We start from the raw sequence: 18,939 nt of genomic DNA on the forward strand, positions 1-18,939 counted from the left end.
GCCAGAGGCCTCACCCACACCCCAACCCTCTGACCCAGCCCTGAGCCTCATCCTGCACCCTGAACCCCTCATCCCCAGCTCCACCCTAGAGCCCTCACCCCTGCTCCCCACCCTCTGCCCTACCCTGAGCCACCTCTCATACGCCTAACCCCTTGGCCCCACCCCATGTGGCTCTCACATTGAAGGTTTTTTGCCAAAGTGGCCCCCCACTTCAAAAATAGTGAAGAGCAACTGATCTAGACCATACCTGACAAGTGTTTGTCTAACCTGCTCTTAAAAATCTCCAACGATGGAGATTCCACAACCTCCCTAAGCAATTTATTCCAGTGCTTAACCACCCTGACAGTTAGGAATTTTTTCCTAATGTCCAACCTAAACCTCCCTTTATGCAATTTAAGCCCATTGCCTCTTGTCCTATTCTCCGAGGTTAAGGAGAACAATTTTTCTCCTTCCTCCTTGTAACAACCTTTTAAATGCTTGAAAACTGTTATCATGTCCCTTCTCTGTCTTCTCTTTTCCAGACTAAACAAACCCAAGTTTTTCAATCTTCCCTCATAGGTCGTGTTTTCTAGACCTTTAATCATTTTTGTCACTCTTCTCTGGACTCTCTCCAGTTTATCCACATCCTTCTTGAAATGTGGCACCCACAACTGGACACAATACTCCAGTTGAGGCCTAATCAGTGCGGACTAGAGTGGAAGAATTACTTCTTGTGTCTTGCATAAAACATTCCTGCTAATACATCCCAGGATGATGTTTGGTTTTTTTGCAACATTGTTACACTGTTGACTCATATTTGTCTTGTGGTCCACTATGACCCCCAGGGCCCTTTCCGCAGTTCTCCTTCCTAGGCTGTCATTTCCCATTTTGTATGTGTGCAACTGATTGTTCCTTCCTAAGTGGAGTACTTATTGAATTTCATCCTATTTACTTCACACCATTTCTCCAGTTTGTCCAGATCATTTTGAATTATAATCCTTTTCTTCAAAGCACTTGCAACCTCTTCCAGTTTGGTATCATCCACAGACTTTATAAGTATACTCTCTCTGCCATTATCTAAATCATTGAGCAAGATATTGAACAGAACCGGACCCTGAACTGATCCCTGCAGGACCCCACCCGTTATGCCCTTCCAGCATGACGGTGAACCACTGATGATTACTCTCTGGGAATGGTTTTCCAACCAGTTTTGCACCCATCTTATAGCTTCATCTAGGTTGCATTTCCCTAGTTTGTTTACGAGAGGGTCATGCGAGACAGTATCAAAAGCTTTACTAAAGTCTCTGGGACCCTTCCTCATTTGTTGCAGAAGTTGGAAGGTGTTTAGTGAATGAGGAAGGAAGAAAAGAGGATAGTCTCATGGTTCAGTTAGTTGAGTGCTGACCAAGAGAATTGGAGTCTATCCCTGCTTCTGCCGCAGATTTTCTATGTGATGCTCAACAAATAACACACACATTTTCATTTGTGGCCACTAATTGTGTGTTCCCCGTTTTCTGGGTATCCAACTTTAGACTCTGGGGCTGAGCACTCACAGCTGCAACTGAAGTCAATGGGAGCTGTGCTTTAAACATATCCAAGTGCTATAAAATGGTAAGCACTCTGAAAAATCAGGCCCTCAATGGCTCAAATTGAGCAGTCAGAATTAGTGGACATGGGCAATCTTAATTCTAGCATTTCTCAATTACTGAGTGTTTGACTTTGCAACCTTAATGTTCTGTTAACACCCTTTTTATGACAGGTTTCAGAGTAACAGCCGTGTTAGTCTGTATTCGCAAAAAGAAAAGGAGTACTTGTGGCACCTTAGAGACTAACCAATTTATTTGAGCTCAAATAAATTGGTTAGTCTCTAAGGTGCCACAAGTACTCCTTTTCTTTTTGCACCCTTTTTATATTACCTTTTATTTATGGTAATGCCTGTCACGTGCTTTCCAAATGTTCAGGAAAGTCAGTGCCTACTCTGAGGAGCTCACAATCTATGGACCCTGGAACTTTTGCCATTGTGACAGCTTGGTTTGCTTAGAGCATATTTAGATAACATGATAGTAAGAAAGCTTGCTTTCTGTATATGCCTGTCCCGCCACCCTGGGAGTTCCACTAGTGGAACTTGCAGTGGTTTTTGATCAACTGTAATAAAGTTGTTGAAAAATTTCCAGTGTATGTACACCTCCCTAAGAACATACTAGCTTGAAGGGGAGGGCAAGAAGATGGGAAAAAACCTTACTGCATTGCTGTTAATAGCATTAGTATTCTTTCTTTGGGAAACTCCTTGCTCTTTGCTTTTGTGGACTTGCTATGAGGAAAGCAGACAAGAGAATGGAGTCAGTACATTTGTATAGCAAGGTCTTGCCATTCTAAGCAGGAATACTTGTAGTATTAATAATTTATTATTTATTTACTGCGTAAAATGAAATTAAGTGGCAACTCTATTTAACATACATTTTTTACAAAGCATCATGCTAATAATTAATGTGCCTGTTTAGATCATTTTTACAGATGTTCACATACTCTGAATAAAAATATAATTGAACGTCAATGGTAGTATTATGTTAATTGTAATTATACCAATTAAAGAGAGAGAATTGTAGTGAGGCTTTGTTAGTATGTTTCAGTAAATGATACAAGAAAACTGTATCAGCAATGATTTTTGTGGATCTTTTTGAAAATTGTTTATTTCCCATGTGTCTCAAATTTTAGTATAACCAGAATGAAACTCATTTTCATTTTGCAATTAGAAAGGGATTGTGGCTTATGGTGTTTGGCAAGAATCTTGAGAACTTGTCAGATACAAGTTTTGGGTTCAGCATGTCCAAAGTAGCAAGGAACTGGCTGTTACAAACAAGTTCCATGTATTCTTTAAAGCAGAGTAGTTTGAAAACTCTGGAAAAATAAAGAACAGAAATTAAAATTACCCCAGATAGCTTTAACTTTCATAACCAGCATTTGCACAGCAGGTCACACTTGGTTTCCAGAGTTTATATTTCCACACAGATGAAACCATTCTTGTAAATGTCTACAGCACAGTAGATGTAAAATGGCTTTGATTTCAGTATTTGAATTGCAGACCTTTTCTCTTCACAAACCCTGTTTATTATGACCCATGGAAAGAAACTCCTCCCCCCCCCCTTCAGAGTTCCATTATGACCCTTTTACAGTGTTTCATGACTTTAATTGAGTGCTGGATTTGGGGTGCTTCTTCCTTTTCCAGGCTGAAGAACCATAGAGCAAATCAGAAATGTTTCTTCAGCTTCTCCAATGGTAATTCATTTTTGGAGAATTACAGAGGAACATGGGAATTAGGTTCATTATCCTCATCTGAACATAAGAATATCCAGAGTTTGTCCCTTGTGCCACCTCTCAAAAATGGAGACTAGAGAAAAGGAAGCACGAATGAAGAGCAACAACTTGACTAGATTGTGCTGAATCTTTTCTTCCTCTCATATCCCATTGTGACATGGAGGCCCATTGGTACCAACAGACAAAGGCTTCCCTGTTTTTTACAAGCAACTCCTGTCTCAGGCCAGACAAACTCACAATAACTAATACACCATTTTCATAGTATTTATCCATGAAGGGTAGCATGTGAGTTCTCTACTGAAAGCTTGTAACTTATCAATACTCATAATCATTGAGAGCTGTGTGGGGGTAAGATTTAAAGAATAATGTAACTATGTTGAAAACTATGCCTTATGGTCGTAGAGTAAAGGTTAGCCACCAGGGAATCATGTCTCAGTGATGGAGCATTTATGCGGGAGGGAGTTGTGACCTTTACCTGATTAGCCAGTAAAGTAATGCAAGGCTCAATTGTCTACCCTTCGCCCTACCCCAGAACAGACCATGGAAAACCATCAGACAAGCGCAAACAATCCAAACCATTTGGAGGTAGAAAGGAACATTATAATAGACAAGGAATTGCCTGTATGTGAATAAAGACAAAATATGAATTCAGTATATGGCAAGGTGGAGGCAGGCACTCAGCATCCATTCACTGAGAAAATACACTGCTGAGCAAGGGTGTTTCATGAAGGATTGGCTCCTGGTTCATGGGAAGCCAGCAAGCTCTGCAACAGACTGAATTTTGTGCCTGGATTGGGGACCTACTTTATTAAGCAGGAAAGGTAATTATTAAGTGTAGTCACTAGTTTGCATTTTATAATTTTGTTTTGTGTTGTAAGTAGGGCTGTTGATTAATCGCAGTTAACTCACGTGATTAACTCAAAACATTATTCACAATTTAAAATTTTTATCATGATTTATCGCAGTTTTAATTGCACTGTTAAACAATAGAATACCAATTGAAATGTATTAAATATTTTTGGATGTTTTTCTACATTGATGACTGGACAACAAAATGGCAGATGAAATTTAATGTTGATAAATGCAAAGTAATTCACATTGGAAAGCATAATCCCAACTATACATATAAAATGATGGGGTCTAAATTAGCTGTTCCCACTCAAGAAAGAGATCTTGGAGTCATTGTGGATAGTTCTCTGAAAGCATCCACTCTGTGCAGTGGCAGTCAAAAGAGCGAACAGAATGCTGGGAATAATTAAGAAAGGGATAGATAATAGGACAGAAAATCTCATGTTGCCTCTATATAAATCCATGGTATGCCCACTTCTTGAATACTATGTGCAGATGTGGTCACCCCATCTCAAAAAAGCTATATTGGAATTGAAAAAGGGCAACAAAAATCATTAGGGGTATGGAACGGCTTCCGTATGAGGAAAGATTAATAAGACTGGGACTTTTCAGCTTGGAAAAGAGACAGCTAAGGGGAGATATGATTGAGGTCTATAAAATCATGACTGGTGTAGAGAAAGTAGATAAGGAAGTGTTGTTTACTACTTCTCATAACACAAGAACTAGGGGTCACCAAATGAAATTAATAGGTAGCAGGTTTAAAACACATAAAAGGAAGTATTTCTTCACACAATGCACAGTCAGCCTGTGGAACTCCTTGCCAGAGGATGTTGTGAAGGCCAAGACCATAACAGGGTTCAAAAAAGAACTAGATAAATTCATGGAGGATAGGTCCATCAATGGCTATTAGCCAGGATGGGCAGAGATGGTGTCCCTAGCCTCTATTTGCTAGAAGCTGGGAATGAGTGACAGGGGATGGATCACTTGATGATTACATGTTCTGATCATTCCCTGTGGGGCACCTGGCACTGGCCACTATCGAAAGACAGGATACTGGGTTAGATGGACCCTTGGTCTGACCCAGTAGGGCCATTCTTATGTTCTTATATTGATTTCAATTACAACACAGAATACAAAGTGTACACTGCTCACTTTATATTATTAATTTTGATTAGAAATATTTGCACTGTAAAAATGATAAACAAAGAAATAGTATTTTTCAGTTCATCTCATACAAGTACTGTAGTGTAATCTCTTTATCATGAAAATGCAACTTACACATGTAGATTTTTTTTTTGTTACCAATCGTTAAGACAAACAAGTTTGTTTATGGGAGATAATGCTGCCCACTTCTTATTTATGTCACCAGAAAGTGAGAGCAGGCATTAGCATGGGGCTTTTGTAGCCTGCATTGCAAGGTATTTATGCACCAGATATGCTAAACATTCATATGCCCTTCATAGATATTAAGATCAGAAGGGACCATTATGATCATCTAGTCCAGTGATTCTCAAAGCTGGTCCGCCACTTGTTCAGGGAAAGCCCCTGGTGGGCCGGACCGGTTTGTTTACCTGCCGTGTCAGCAGGTTTGGCTGATTGTGGCTCCCCCTGGCCACGGTTCATCGCTCCAGGCCAATGGGGGGCTGTGGGAAGCGGCGCGGGGGCCCAGTGATGTGCTGGCCACCCTTCCCGCAGCGCCCATTGGCCTGGAACGGTGAACCGCGGTCAGTGGGAGCCGCGATCGGCCAAACCTGCAGATGCGGCAAGTAAACAAACTGGTCCGGCATGCCGGGGCTTTCCCTGAACAAGCGGCGGACCAGCTTTGAGAACCACTGATCTAGTCTGACCTCCTACACAATGCAGGCCACAGAATCTCACCCACCCACTCCTGCAATAAACCTCTCACTTATGTCTGAGCTATTGAAGTCCTCAAATCATAATTTAAAGACTTCAAGGTGCAGAGAATCCTCCAGCAAGTGACCTGTGCCCCATGCTGCAGAGGAAGACGAAAAACCCCCAGGGCCTCTTCCAATCTGCCCTGGAGGAAAATTCCTTCCTGACCCCAAATATGGTGATCAGCTGAACCCTGAGCATGTGGGCAAGATTCACCAGTCACATACCCAGGAAAGATACCTCAGGGTTTGGCTGCCATTCCAGAGGACATGCTGATGATGCTGATGATACTTGTTAAAAAATAATACATTAATTAAATGTGTGACTGAACTTCTTGGGAGAGAATTGTATGTCTCCGGCTCTGTTATACCTGAATTCTGCCATATAATTTCATGTTATAGTAGTCTCAGATGATGACTCAGTGCATGTTGTTCACTTTAAGAACGCTTTCGCTGCAGATCTGACAAAACACAAAGACAGTACTAATGTGAGATTTCTAAAGATAGCTACAGCACTTGACCCAAGGTTTAAGAATATGAAGTGCCTTCCAAAATCTGAGAGGGACGAGGTGTGGAGCATGCTTTCAGAAGTCTTAAAAGAGCAACACTCCAATGCAGAAACTACAGAACCCGAACCACCAAAAAAGAAAATCAACCGTCTGCTGGTGGCTCAGATTATGAAAGTGAACATACATCAGTCCAGGCTGCTTTGGATTGTTATTGAGCAGAATCTGTCATCAGCATGGACGCATGTCCTCTGGAATGGTGGATGAAGCATGAAGCGACATATGAATCTTTAGCGCATCTGGCATGCAAATATCTTGCGACGCCAACTGCAACAGTGCCATGTGAATGCCTGTTCTCACTTTCTATTGTGCCATTGTGAACAAGAAACAGGCAGCATTGTCTACTGCAAATGTAAACAAACTTGTTTGAGAGATTGGCTGAACAAGAAATAGGACTTAGTGGACTTGTAGGCTCTAAAGTTTTACATTGTTTTATTTTTGAATGCAGTTATTTTTGTACATAATTCTATATTTGTAAGTTCCACTTCCATGATAAAGAGATTGCTTGTACTTGTATTAGGTGAATTGAAAAATACTATTTCTTTTGTTTTTTACAGTGCGAATGTTTGTAATCGAAAACAATTATAAAGTGAGTGCTGTACACTTTGTATTCTGTGTTGTAATTGAAATCAATATATTTGAAAATGTAGAAAGCATCCAAAATATTTAAATAAATCGTATTCTATTATTGTTTAACAGTGCAATTAATCGTGATTAATTTTTTTTAAACGCTTGACAGCCCTAGTTGTAACCACTTGTTTCCATCACTCTCTCTTGTTTCTTTCTTAAATAAACCTCCTTTTGTTTTATTATAAATTCTCATAAGTGCTGTGCACTATGCAGGAGCACTGATTTAAGGTAAAACTGGGGTACCCTGTTCCTTTGGGAGTAAAGGATCTGGAATTTCTGAGTAGCCAGTGTCAAGAGCTGAATATCACAGGGGAACATTTCAAGGGGACCTACCAGGCAAAGACAGGGCTTGCATAGCACGGAGGAGAGTGGTTTAGTGGCAGATAGATTGGTAGTGTTAGGGAGCTAAAACCCAGCTATCACGGGCAAGACTACCTCTCGCTAGAGGCAGGGGGATAACAAGGTGACTCTCAGTCCTGGTTACCGTGAGAACAGTCACACCCATGTCTCTGCCTTTCACTTAGTTTAAGAAGTTGCTTCTTTAAGGGAGAATGTGATTCAAAATGAGGTTCAACAAGGACAAGTGCAGAGTCCTGCACTTAGGAAGGAAGAATCCCATGCACTGCTACAGGCTGGGGACCAACTGGCTAAGCAGCAGTTCTACAGAAAAGGACCTGGGGATTACAATGGACGAGAAGCTGGATATGAGTCAGCAGTGTGCCCTTGTTGCCAAGAAGGCCAACGGCATATTGGGCTGTACTAGTAGGACCATTGCCAGCAGATCGAGGGAAGTGATTATTCCCCTCTATCCGGCACTGGTGAGGCCACACCTGGGGTATTGTGTCCAGTTTTGGTCCTTCACACCCCCCCCACTACAGAAGGGATGTGGACAAATTGGAGAGAGTCCAGGGAAGGGCAACGAAAATGATGAGGGGGCTGGGGCACATAACATACGAGGAGAGGCTGAGGGAACTGGGATTATTTAGGGGGTTCCAAAGAGGATGGAGCTAGGCTGTTCTCTGTGGTGGCAGATGTCAGAACAAGAAGCAATGGTCTCAAGTTGCAGTGGGGGAGGTCTAGGTTGGATATTAGGAAACACTATTTCACTATAAAGGGCGGTGAAGCACTGAACTGGGTTACCTAGAGAGGTGGTGGAATCTCCATCCTTAGAGGTTTTTAAGGCCCAGCTTGACAAAGCCCTGGCTGGGATGATTTAGTTGGTGTTGGTCCTGCTTTGAGCAGGGGACTGGACTAGATGACCTCCTGCGGTCTCTTCCAACCCTAATATTCTATGATTGTGTGTTGATTGTTCCATTCGATATACAAATATTAACAGAACAAGAAGTCCCTGTTGAAATGCTGTTCTTGCTGCAGAATCCAGTACATGTTCCTGTATTGTAGCTGTTATTCAGCACAGCTGGATGCTTGTTTAGCAAAGTTATCACTTTTTTCTGTTTGCAATCTGTCCTAGAAAAAAACTTTATTTTTTTCTGTATTGGTATTTGTACTTGTTCAATCAAAAATGTATGTGAACAAATTATAGAAAATGGCTTATCTGCAGAATGAACTCTGATTATTGGGTGTTGGGTGCTTTTGTGCAAGTGGTCACCTAAGTCACATGACATTGTTTCTGTTCTCTGATTGGCTAACTTGAATTTTATAAACAACATGGCTGCCTGAACAAATTGTTTGCTCATTGAATCTGTCAAGGAGAGGATGGTGTACTTGGAGGGGAAGTGGAGAGAAACAGATCATACACACAGACCTAGGGAAGTTTAAGCCACATTAGTTTTCTGTACTCTTTTGTACAAGATAGCATTATATTTGTTTATTTAGAAGGCTCCCCGTTTTTATGATATCTGGATTCCTTCCTTACAGAGAGAGAAAGGTATGTCACATCTGTTGGCTCTCTAGCAGACTTTGCATTCAGTTTCCTTTTGTCACTTTCATACTAAGTAATTCTTGTAGCTGTTGCCCCTATTTCTCCTTAACAGGGGTGCTGCTCTCTGGTGATCCCTGATTTCTCTCTGTTGGCACCCTCCTGTCTGTCAGTAGCTGTTCTCTGTCACAGTGGCCAGTACCTATTTGAGCAGGACCATGTTTGTAACCAGATGTGAAACTCTCACTTCAGTATCTGGCCACCCTACAAACACTGTCTGTAATCTAGCCCCATTATAAAAACAAAGTATCTCCAAGCTAGGGACTCTTCTGCTTCTCAAACATCTCTCCTCCCTCATTATCTTCCCTTCTTTCTCCCCATGGCTCCTCAAACTGCAATTATTTTGCTTGAGAACGCCAGTGACTTTAAAATGTTCTCCTCGTCTCTCCTTGTCTCCTAAACTCTTCAAACCAAAACACACAAGCCAGTTTACATAAATATGGATGTGCCAACAGTTTTGCTATGAATTCCCGTAAATGCTCACAAACACACTAGGTCATACCGAATATCCACACTTACACAAATAAAAGCTCCTCTGCAAACATCTGTACTCACATAAACCAACTCTCTGAGTGGTCATGAAAAACCACACAAAGGACATAAATGTGGTTGGATTGAATCATGAATAGGATTTGATTAATGTTTGCGAGCACATTTATCCAGTATTCACCCTTCTTTATTATTTGAACTGTAATCTGTCTCCTGATTGGTGTATATTTGCTCTGTCAATGTTTGGTTTCCCTTGAGACACAATTAGAGGACATTCCTATCGTCAGAGTGAAGGGAAAATAAACTTTCAGAAAAAGTTATTCGGTATTTTTCCAGTCCCTGAAAAGTAAAAGCAAATAATTATTTTCTTTGGCTTTGTTAGTCACAAGTTAAGAAAAAGCGACTTTGGGAATTGCTTTTCCATATTGCACTGTAAGGCATTTGTACTCTGTAGGAACGTTCTTGCTTAATCAAAATATTGTTGATTATTATAAATGTTTTTAAAACTCACAAATGAGATTTCCACAAGACTTGAGTATTTTACCATCTGAAACTAAATAGGTATTTCACTTATGTATTGTCATGACCTCATAAGAATGAGGCTGAAAATTTCTGTTTTATGAATAACTGTAGGACTATATACAAAAGTTAATCCCTCATTTTAATGAAAAATACATACATATACTTGTATCAGATTATCTCTTTTAGATTTTCTAATGGTTATTACATTTGAAAGATTTTTTTTGTGCACGTGAATATAAGGGTTTGATAACTTCATTAGCTGAAAAATGTGACTTCTAGCAACTCACATTGTGTGTTCTGTAAAGCATCATTCAGATTCTATGAAAACTGCACCAAATAAACCCCAAATACTGCAGATTGCACTGTTTAAATTGAGCACTTCTTAGCTGGTAGCGTTAATTAGTTAATAATTGTAATGCATTTTGAAGAAGAAAGATGTTATATAAGGCGAGATTTATTATTGTTACTGTATGTATAATGTCTGTAATCCTAAAGAATTTCTGCAACAAAAAGTCTCTACTTGGTGATCGGGGATTGGTATTTCATGAGACATTTTTATGGCATCTGTAACCCTGATTTTCCTACCACAGTTTAAATTTCAGCATCTTGGAAAACAGCTGAGACCATAGGAAAGATGAATTGTGGCTAAACTTTGACTTCCATTATGCTTTTTATTGGGGTAAGAATTGCTAATTATTTTAAGTGCATGGTAGTTGGGAAACATTTTGAGAGTCAAAACAAAATAGCATTTATGCTAGGAAACTCTGGAGAAATACAAAAGCAAAATAATATCAGCAGACATAACTATTGTCTGGAAAACTCTAAGGCAATACTGCATGAATTTATCAGCTATAGTTTTCATATCAACAGACACAGTTCATACCCTGTCTTCACTTGTATGTGATACTATTCTGAAAGGGGAATCTTAAAGATTTCAGGAGCTAGGTAGGACTAGTTGACTTACTTTCTGCTACTCTTGTTCTTCTATATATAGTGTATTGTTATTAAGATAGAGGACAGTTGGTATGAAAGCCTCATGCACTGAACTGCATAAACCCAGTTTATATGTAAGTGATACATGATACTGTATCCACCATGAGAGGCTGCTTTTCGCAAGACAACAATTTCCCATGTTTAAGGCAAGATTTTACACAAGGAGATTTCCAGTGACTTTTAGTGACAATTTGCACTGCTGTAACTGTACATCAGAGATAGCCTAATTTATTGCAGCTTCGCTAATTAACTACATGATGCCAGGAGCTGGGAACTGAAATTCCAGAAATTGAGGTTCCAGCAATTGTTCTTAACAAAAGGTTATAATATTAAAAAAAATTGTTTGCCAGTTGGCAGTCGTGCTAGAACAGTTTGTACTTTGGGGATGCTGAGAGCCATTGAACCAAACTGTAAAGTAAACCTTGTCTCAAGCCAGGGGATACTGCAGCACCCCGAGTCCCAGCACCTATGCAGTTTGGGATTAGGGAATTGAGGGGGGCAGGTTTTCAGATGCACTTCAGGTTGGAGTATTAGTAATCCTCAGTAGAAAAGTTTCAGAGTAACAGCCGTGTTAGTCTGTATTCGCAAAAAGAAAAGGAGGACTTGTGGCACCTTAGAGACTAACCAATTTATTTGAGCATGAGCTTTCGTGAGCTACAGCTCACTTCATCGGATGCATACTGTGGAAAGTGTAGAAGAACTTTTTATACACACAAAGCATGAAAAAATACCTCCCCCCACACCCCACTCTCCTGCTGGTAATAGCTTATCTAATGTGATCACTCTCCTTACAATGTGTATGATAATCAAGTTGGGCCATTTCCAGCACAAATCCAGGTTTTCTCACCCCCCCCCCACCTGGATTTGTGCTGGAAATGGCCCAACTTGATTATCATACACATTGTAAGGAGAGTGATCACATTAGATAAGCTATTACCAGCAGGAGAGTGGGGTGTGGGGGGAGGTATTTTTTCATGCTTTGTGTGTATAAAAAGTTCTTCTACACTTTCCACAGTATGCATCCGATGAAGTGAGCTGTAGCTCACGAAAGCTCATGCTCAAATAAATTGGTTAGTCTCTAAGGTGCCACAAGTACTCCTTTTCTCAGTAGAAAAGGGAGATCTTCCCAAATTGAGAAACAGGCTCTTCGCATATGAACAAGAGCACTGAGCTGTCAGATGGAATAAGATAGGATTTCTAATGTAAGTGGTTGGACCCTTATTTTGTTTTTCTAAACGTAGTACATCATCGCATTAACAAGACAGCTGCAAATTTTCATTGTTCAGTCACTTTGCTTTTATTTCCTATGCCTCATCCTACATTTGTATAACTGGTTTTATTAAATAAATGTCATGTCTTTGTCCTACTAACTTACAAATTAAATTTAATCAAGGGTGGGAGGGGAGGAGGCCAGAGCTCCCAGTTTATTCTCATCTTGATTATTCATCCTCCTCTGGTTCAACAGGGCTTGAAGCCCAGAGCCCATCCTTAAATGTGGTTCTCTGGCCTGAAATGCAAAGGTATTTTTTGCTGCATCTCTTAGTTGAGTGCATATAGTTTACTAATTAAAGTAGCACTCTAGATCCTCTTAGAAATACCCCATATAGATAGCTTAATCCAAAGAGAATGTGACTGCATGAGATGTGCTCTTATTGAACACCACATAACATTCTGGAACTGCATCTCTATAGCTTTTTGCTTCAAAAGAAAAATAAATGTAACACCAGATAAATACTAATGGATTAGTTTTTCAGCACATACTAAATAAATCTGGAACTAAAGCCTAGTCAGCAGTTGAACCAATAATTTTGTATAGATTACATTTATTATAGTAGAGTTACTGGTAATTGTTAGGTTTGGGTGGGCTGTTTTCCTTGGATGACTCCAGTATTAAAAAACTGTATTATGAAGCCGTTTGTGCAACTTCCACAAGTAGGGTTATACACACAAATGAAGTCAGATTCATGAAAGGCCTAGTGTTGGATCATATGGTATTCCTCTGAAAAAATGTGACCATTTAAAATAAATATGAATATGTGTTACATGTATTCACATACGAGATTGTGATAGACACTTAATTTATTACATTACCGTTCTTTGAAGGAGAAAAGTTTAACCAAAATAGGGAACAAGGCAGCAATGCGTGTTTCTGTAAAATCCCCGAAGCTTCCCCTGTCCATCACACAGAGGTGGCATTCTTTTAGATTACAGTAAACATACAATTCTATACATTAATTGGAATGAAAAGGCAAATAAAAATTTAAAATATTTTCTGAAGAAAAATCGTCTTAATTCTTACTTCTGTAAAATCATTTGGTAGTCAGTGATTGTAGGAGACCTTGCAACTAGCAGGCATCTTCAAAACACCAGACAGTAATTTGATCTTGATTTCACAACACTAGTATGATAATTTTCTGAAGCTGTCTTTTTTTTCCTCAGTCCCCACTCCTTCTGTCAAAATGCTTAAAAAAACATACACTTTACATGCCCCATTTTCCAGTCATTCTATTATAGAATTGTGGGCATTGTGCTAACAAACTCTTGTCCTTTAGCTCAGTCAGAGATAGAAAGATTTTTCTGTTTTCTCCAAGAGTGGAAAGACATTAATTGATTTGTATTTTCTTGTTAAGTAAACTCATTTATTTTGTTTCTTGTTTGTGGAGAAAGGAGATTGCTATGTATTAAACAAAAGATTTTACTAGAATTTTTTCTGTGTTGGCTTACTTGTTTTGTAACAGGAAATTGAACTTTACAGTGCAAATACTGTACAACAGTATGTATGTTTGGCAATTCAGAGAATAGCTCTACATTTTTACTTAAAGGTTAAAGTAAACAAATGGAGTCCAGGGGAAAAAATGACAGGTACAGCATTTGCTTTAAATATAGAAAAGGTGATGTGCTTACAAGTTGAAAAGTCGTTTTACTCTGATTTTAGGAATTCCTGGATGGGTAAGGGTATTTTGAATACTTTACTGTTAGTTACTGGATTCCCATAAGCAGAACACTAATCTACTGGCTGAAATGAAATGAACTACTTCTGATAGATTCATTGCAATACTCTTTTCAGCTTGTTCTGCTCAGTTCAAATTGTGGGTAATAACCAATCCTCAAACACTACTTCATTCTTAAAACTCTGAGCAACTTTTTTGTTGTTGAGTGAATGGATGACTAATGAAATACAGCAGAGTGAGGGAATCTTAATTAGTTCTTAGAGTAGTTTTGTTTTGAAATGGTACCAATTGCTGTAAGAAAGGGATTACATCTTGTTGTGCCTTCTATCTTTCTTTCGTACAGTTTCCGGCAAAAGAAAGTAGCTCTTTTAATTGCAAGAAGTACAGCTTTTCTTTCTGGATCATCAAGAAATTTAGCAGGCAGAATCCATTTAGTGGGTTGTTCTTTGTGCCTCAGTAAAGCTAGCTCTCATGGATTTGGAATGTAGTTATTGAAAGCAAGCACTGCATTTGCTGTTACTTCCCTTAACAGTGGCCTCACTTTATTTTCACATAATCCAATCGCTCTTGAAAAGAGTATAAAAAGCTAACGCTTAGTCTTTCAGTGTGTTGTTAGTATGGAGTAGCCCTGTAATACAAAATGTCAATACTTACTTTTATTTTGCTGGTTCAAAAGCTTGTATTTAACCAGTAAAGCTGGTGAATGCTGTACTTGCAAAAAGATGCATCTAAAGACTACTTTGTTTTTAAAGTAAAGGGTTCACGTAAACCTCCAAACAGCACGATCTTTTATAAAACCTGTAGGGATTTACAGGAACTTTCATATCTGGTTAATCTGACTTAATGTAGAAGAGATTGAAGGCAGGCTTCCGGGTTTTTAATACAATAGCTCTTTCAAAGAGCAGACATGAAAGAAATGTAGAGCTTTTTGTCATGAAAAGTTTTGCTGAAAATTCTTTGAACAAATATACAGTCAGTATGAGAAGAAGGCACAAAACCTCCAACTATGTACAGAATAAAGTAAGAAGGAAATAATCTTCATGTTCTTTAAAAGTTAATTGCTCAGCAAGAAGTCTTTGATTGTCTGACACTGTAAAATGTCACTAAATCATTTTTACCAAACATTATATTTTCGTTTTAGAGTAAAAATTTACAAAATTGAACTTTAGTTACAAATTGTATGGATGCAAGAGGACTTTTGTCACCGTTATATATATTTGTTTGTTTATTTAATAAGCATTACACAGTTCATAACTAAATTTACATCAGAGAGATTGTAATAAAACTCATAACAAAACAAAGCTGCTACTAAAAGACTGGCTTTATAACTCAGTCTCTGTGCACTGGAAATTATTTCATACATGTGAAAACATCTGTATATTTTAAACGTAAACCAGCTGTACTATGATAACATTCTTACCGTGTTTCCTTTGCCTTTGTCTTCTTTCTTCAGTCTTTAACGTGCTTTTTATCAAAGATTAACTGAACAGCTTATCCATGGGAACTGTGACATCTCTGTATCAGAAGTATGTCTGCAATGAAAGCTAGCTAGACTCTGCCACTGAAAAGTTTTATACATTTGATACTATAATTAGAAAAGTTAATGCCCTAAGGCTCTGATAATCTTGTTTTTCTTATTGTTTAAACTCTTTTCTTTGATAGAAAAAAAGACAGCTAGTTGCTGAATCTAAGATGAACATCCTCATGCTATAGGCATGGAGGGACAATAGGCTGAAGTAGTAACTTTCTTTTGATGAAAGAAGAGAACTCAGGCATTTCAATTCTGAAGTTTTGAATCTATCACTTCATGCAGGACTAAAGCAGCCTTATTTGAACTTCAGCTCCTTTGTGGTGGAGTTACATGCTGGAGTTAAAAAAAAAAAAAAAAAAAAAAAACCTATTGAGTATGCAGCAAGTAGACAAGTCCTGGTTGGATAAGCCTTTTTTCCCCTCCCATAAGTACAAGGGATCCACCAGCAATGGACACGTTCAGGGCCTCCCCCTAACCACAAGCAGCAGAGGTCTGGCTGAAACCGAACTTTAAAACAGTGATGTCACAGCTCACAGCAGTCCAAAGTAATCTGGCGTGCAGGAGGCTGCCTCCCTGGGTTTTGGCAGAGCACATTAGCAACAATTTCCTCTGGACAGCCGAGCTGAAAAACTACCAGTTCCTTATGAAGATATCAATGCTTTGTAAAGGGTTTTGTTCCGGAAAGGCCAGGTTTCTACTCTTGGGATTATGTAATGTGTTTATTTTAGCTACATTTTTCGGTAGCATTTTGTGAAATTGGTATATGTTAGTAAAGTTGTCTGAATTATTGTGAGCCATTTGTTCATAGTACTTAAAAACATGTAGAAATTAGACCCCTTAGATTTTGGCATTACTGATTAACTGCTAATATTAATCTAAAAAGTGAGTTATCTACCTATAAAATTCAAAGCTGTGATTCCTGAGTTCAGAGAGAAATTCTGGAGTCTACTGTGTGTTTAAGAAGCATGATCTATTTATTTATTTTTGTTCAGACAAGATGTTAGAATATCTATCTACACAGGATTAAACTGCAAACTGTGTTGTGGGAGGCTGAGTCTCTTTCCTTTTTAGTGCACTTTTCACAATACAAATGTTGGTGCGGAGTATCTTTTAACTCAGGCAATTTGCACAGCAGCCCCTTGATTATTTCTGGGTTTTTAGTTAGCCAACATCTATTTTATTCCTCTTCAGTTCAGTGTGTAGGCAAAAAAGAGAGAATCTGTACTACTATGGACAGACATAAATAATAACTAAAAAGACAATCAAAGTAACAAGGGGTTCCTGAACACTTCTAGTTCTAGCACCTTCCTCACCCCATGCCTTCAGTTTGTCATGACATTTCCAGGTGAAGACAGAAATCAATTTGTCCAAACTCAAGTAAGCTCTCCAGTTATCCAATACTGTTTAAGGAAATATATTAATATAACTTGGCTGAACCCCAATGTTTTTTTACCTGTTCGCCTACAAATTTGGTGGGGGAGTAGCACTGTATGTAAGGGAGCAGTATGACTGCTCAGAGCTCCGGTACGAAACTGCAGAAAAACCTGAGTGTCTCTGGATTAAGTTTAGAAGTGTGTGCAACAAGAGTGATGTAGTGGTGGGAGTCTGCTATAGACCACCGGACCAGGGGGATGAGGTAGATGAGGCTTTCTTCCGGCAGCTCGCGGAAGCTACTAGATCGCACGCCCTGGTTCTCATGGGTGACTTTAATTTTCCTGATATCTGCTGGGAGAGCAATACAGCAGTGCATAGACAATCCAGGAAGTTTTTGGAAAGCGTAGGGGACAATTTCCTGGTGCAAGTGCTAGAGGAACCAACTAGGGACAGAGCTCTTCTTGACTTGCTGCTCACAAACCGGGAAGAATTAGTGGGGGAAGCAAAAGTGGATGGGAATCTGGGAGGCAGTGACCATGAGTTGGTTGAGTTCAGGATCCTGACACAGGGAAGAAAGGTAAGCAGCAGGATACGGACCCTGGACTTCAGGAAAGCAGACTTCGACTCCCTCAGGGAACGGATGGGTAGGATCCCCTGGGGGACTAACATGAAGGGGAAAGGAGTCCAGGAGAGCTGGCTGTATTTCAAGGAATCCCTGTTGAGGTTACAGGGACAAACCATCCCGATGTGTCGAAAGAATAATAAATATGGCAGGCGACCAGCTTGGCTTAACGGTGAAATCCTAGTGGATCTTAAGCATAAAAAAGAAGCTTACAAGAAGTGGAAGTTGGACATGTGACCAGGGAAGAGTATAAAAATATTGCTCGGGCATGTAGGAATGAAATTAGGAGGGCCAAATCGCACTTGGAGCTGCAGCTAGCGAGAGATATTAAGAGTAACAAGAAGGGTTTCTTCAGGTATGTTGGCAACAGGAAGAAAGCCAAGGAAAGTGTGGGCCCCTTAATGAATGAGGGAGGCAACCTAGTGACAGAGGATGTGGAAAAAGCTAATGTACTCAATGCTTTTTTTGCCTCTGTCTTCACGAACAAAGTCAGCTCCCAGACTGCTGCGCTGGGCATCACAGCATGGGGACTAGATGGCCAGCCCTCTGTGGAGAAAGAAGTGGTTAGGGACTATTTAGAAAAGCTGGACGTGCACAAGTCCATGGGGCCGGACGAGTTGCATCCGAGAGTGCTAAAGGAACTGGCGGCTGTGATTGCAGAGCCATTGGCCATTATCTTTGAAAACTCGTGGCGAACGGGGGAAGTCCCGGATGACTGGAAAAAGGCTAATGTAGTGCCCATCTTTAAAAAAGGGAAGAAGGAGGATCCTGGGAACTACAGGCCAGTGAGCCTCACTTCAGTCCCCGGAAAAATCATGGAGCAGATCCTCAAAGAATCAATCCTGAAGCACTTACATGAGAGGAAAGTGAGCAAGGAACAGTCAGCATGGATTCACCAAGGGAAGGTCATGCCTGACTAATCTAATCGCCTTCTATGATGAGATTACTGGTTCTGTGGATGAAGGGAAAGCAGTGGATGTATTGTATCTTGACTTTAGTAAAGCTTTTGACACCGTCTCCCACAGTATTCTTGTCAGCAAGTTAAAGAAGTATGGGCTGGATGAATGCACTATAAGGTGGGTAGAAAGTTGGCTAGATTGTCGGGCTCAACGGGTAGTGATCAATGGCTCCATGTCTAGTTGGCAGCCGGTGTCAAGTGGAGTGCCCCAGGGGTCGGTCCTGGGGCCGGTTTTGTTCAATATCTTCATAAATGATCTGGAGGATGGTGTGGATTGCACTCAGCAAATTTGCGGATGATACTAAACTGGGAGGAGTGGTAAATACGCT

The 18,939-nt window shown here is 39.8% G+C and overlaps 2 protein-coding genes across 3 annotated transcripts in view; one reads left to right on the top strand and one right to left on the bottom strand.

The window, feature by feature from the left end:
* The window catches only part of ANGPTL2 (angiopoietin like 2), a 41,015-nt gene extending 25,034 nt beyond the window's left edge, over window positions 1–15,981 (bottom strand). Inside the window, exon 1 of the mRNA XM_084649909.1 lies at window positions 15,546–15,981. The gene's annotated coding sequence lies outside the window, so the exon portion shown is untranslated. The remainder of the gene's footprint in view (window positions 1–15,545) is intronic.
* The window catches only part of RALGPS1 (Ral GEF with PH domain and SH3 binding motif 1), a 417,852-nt gene that overhangs the window by 206,166 nt on the left and 192,747 nt on the right, over window positions 1–18,939 (top strand). The gene's annotated exons all lie outside the window — the stretch shown is intronic.

This window comes from Lepidochelys olivacea (genome assembly GCF_965140295.1).
Source record: "Lepidochelys olivacea isolate rLepOli2 genome assembly, chromosome: 16".
NCBI classification, from domain to species: domain Eukaryota; kingdom Metazoa; phylum Chordata; order Testudines; family Cheloniidae; genus Lepidochelys; species Lepidochelys olivacea.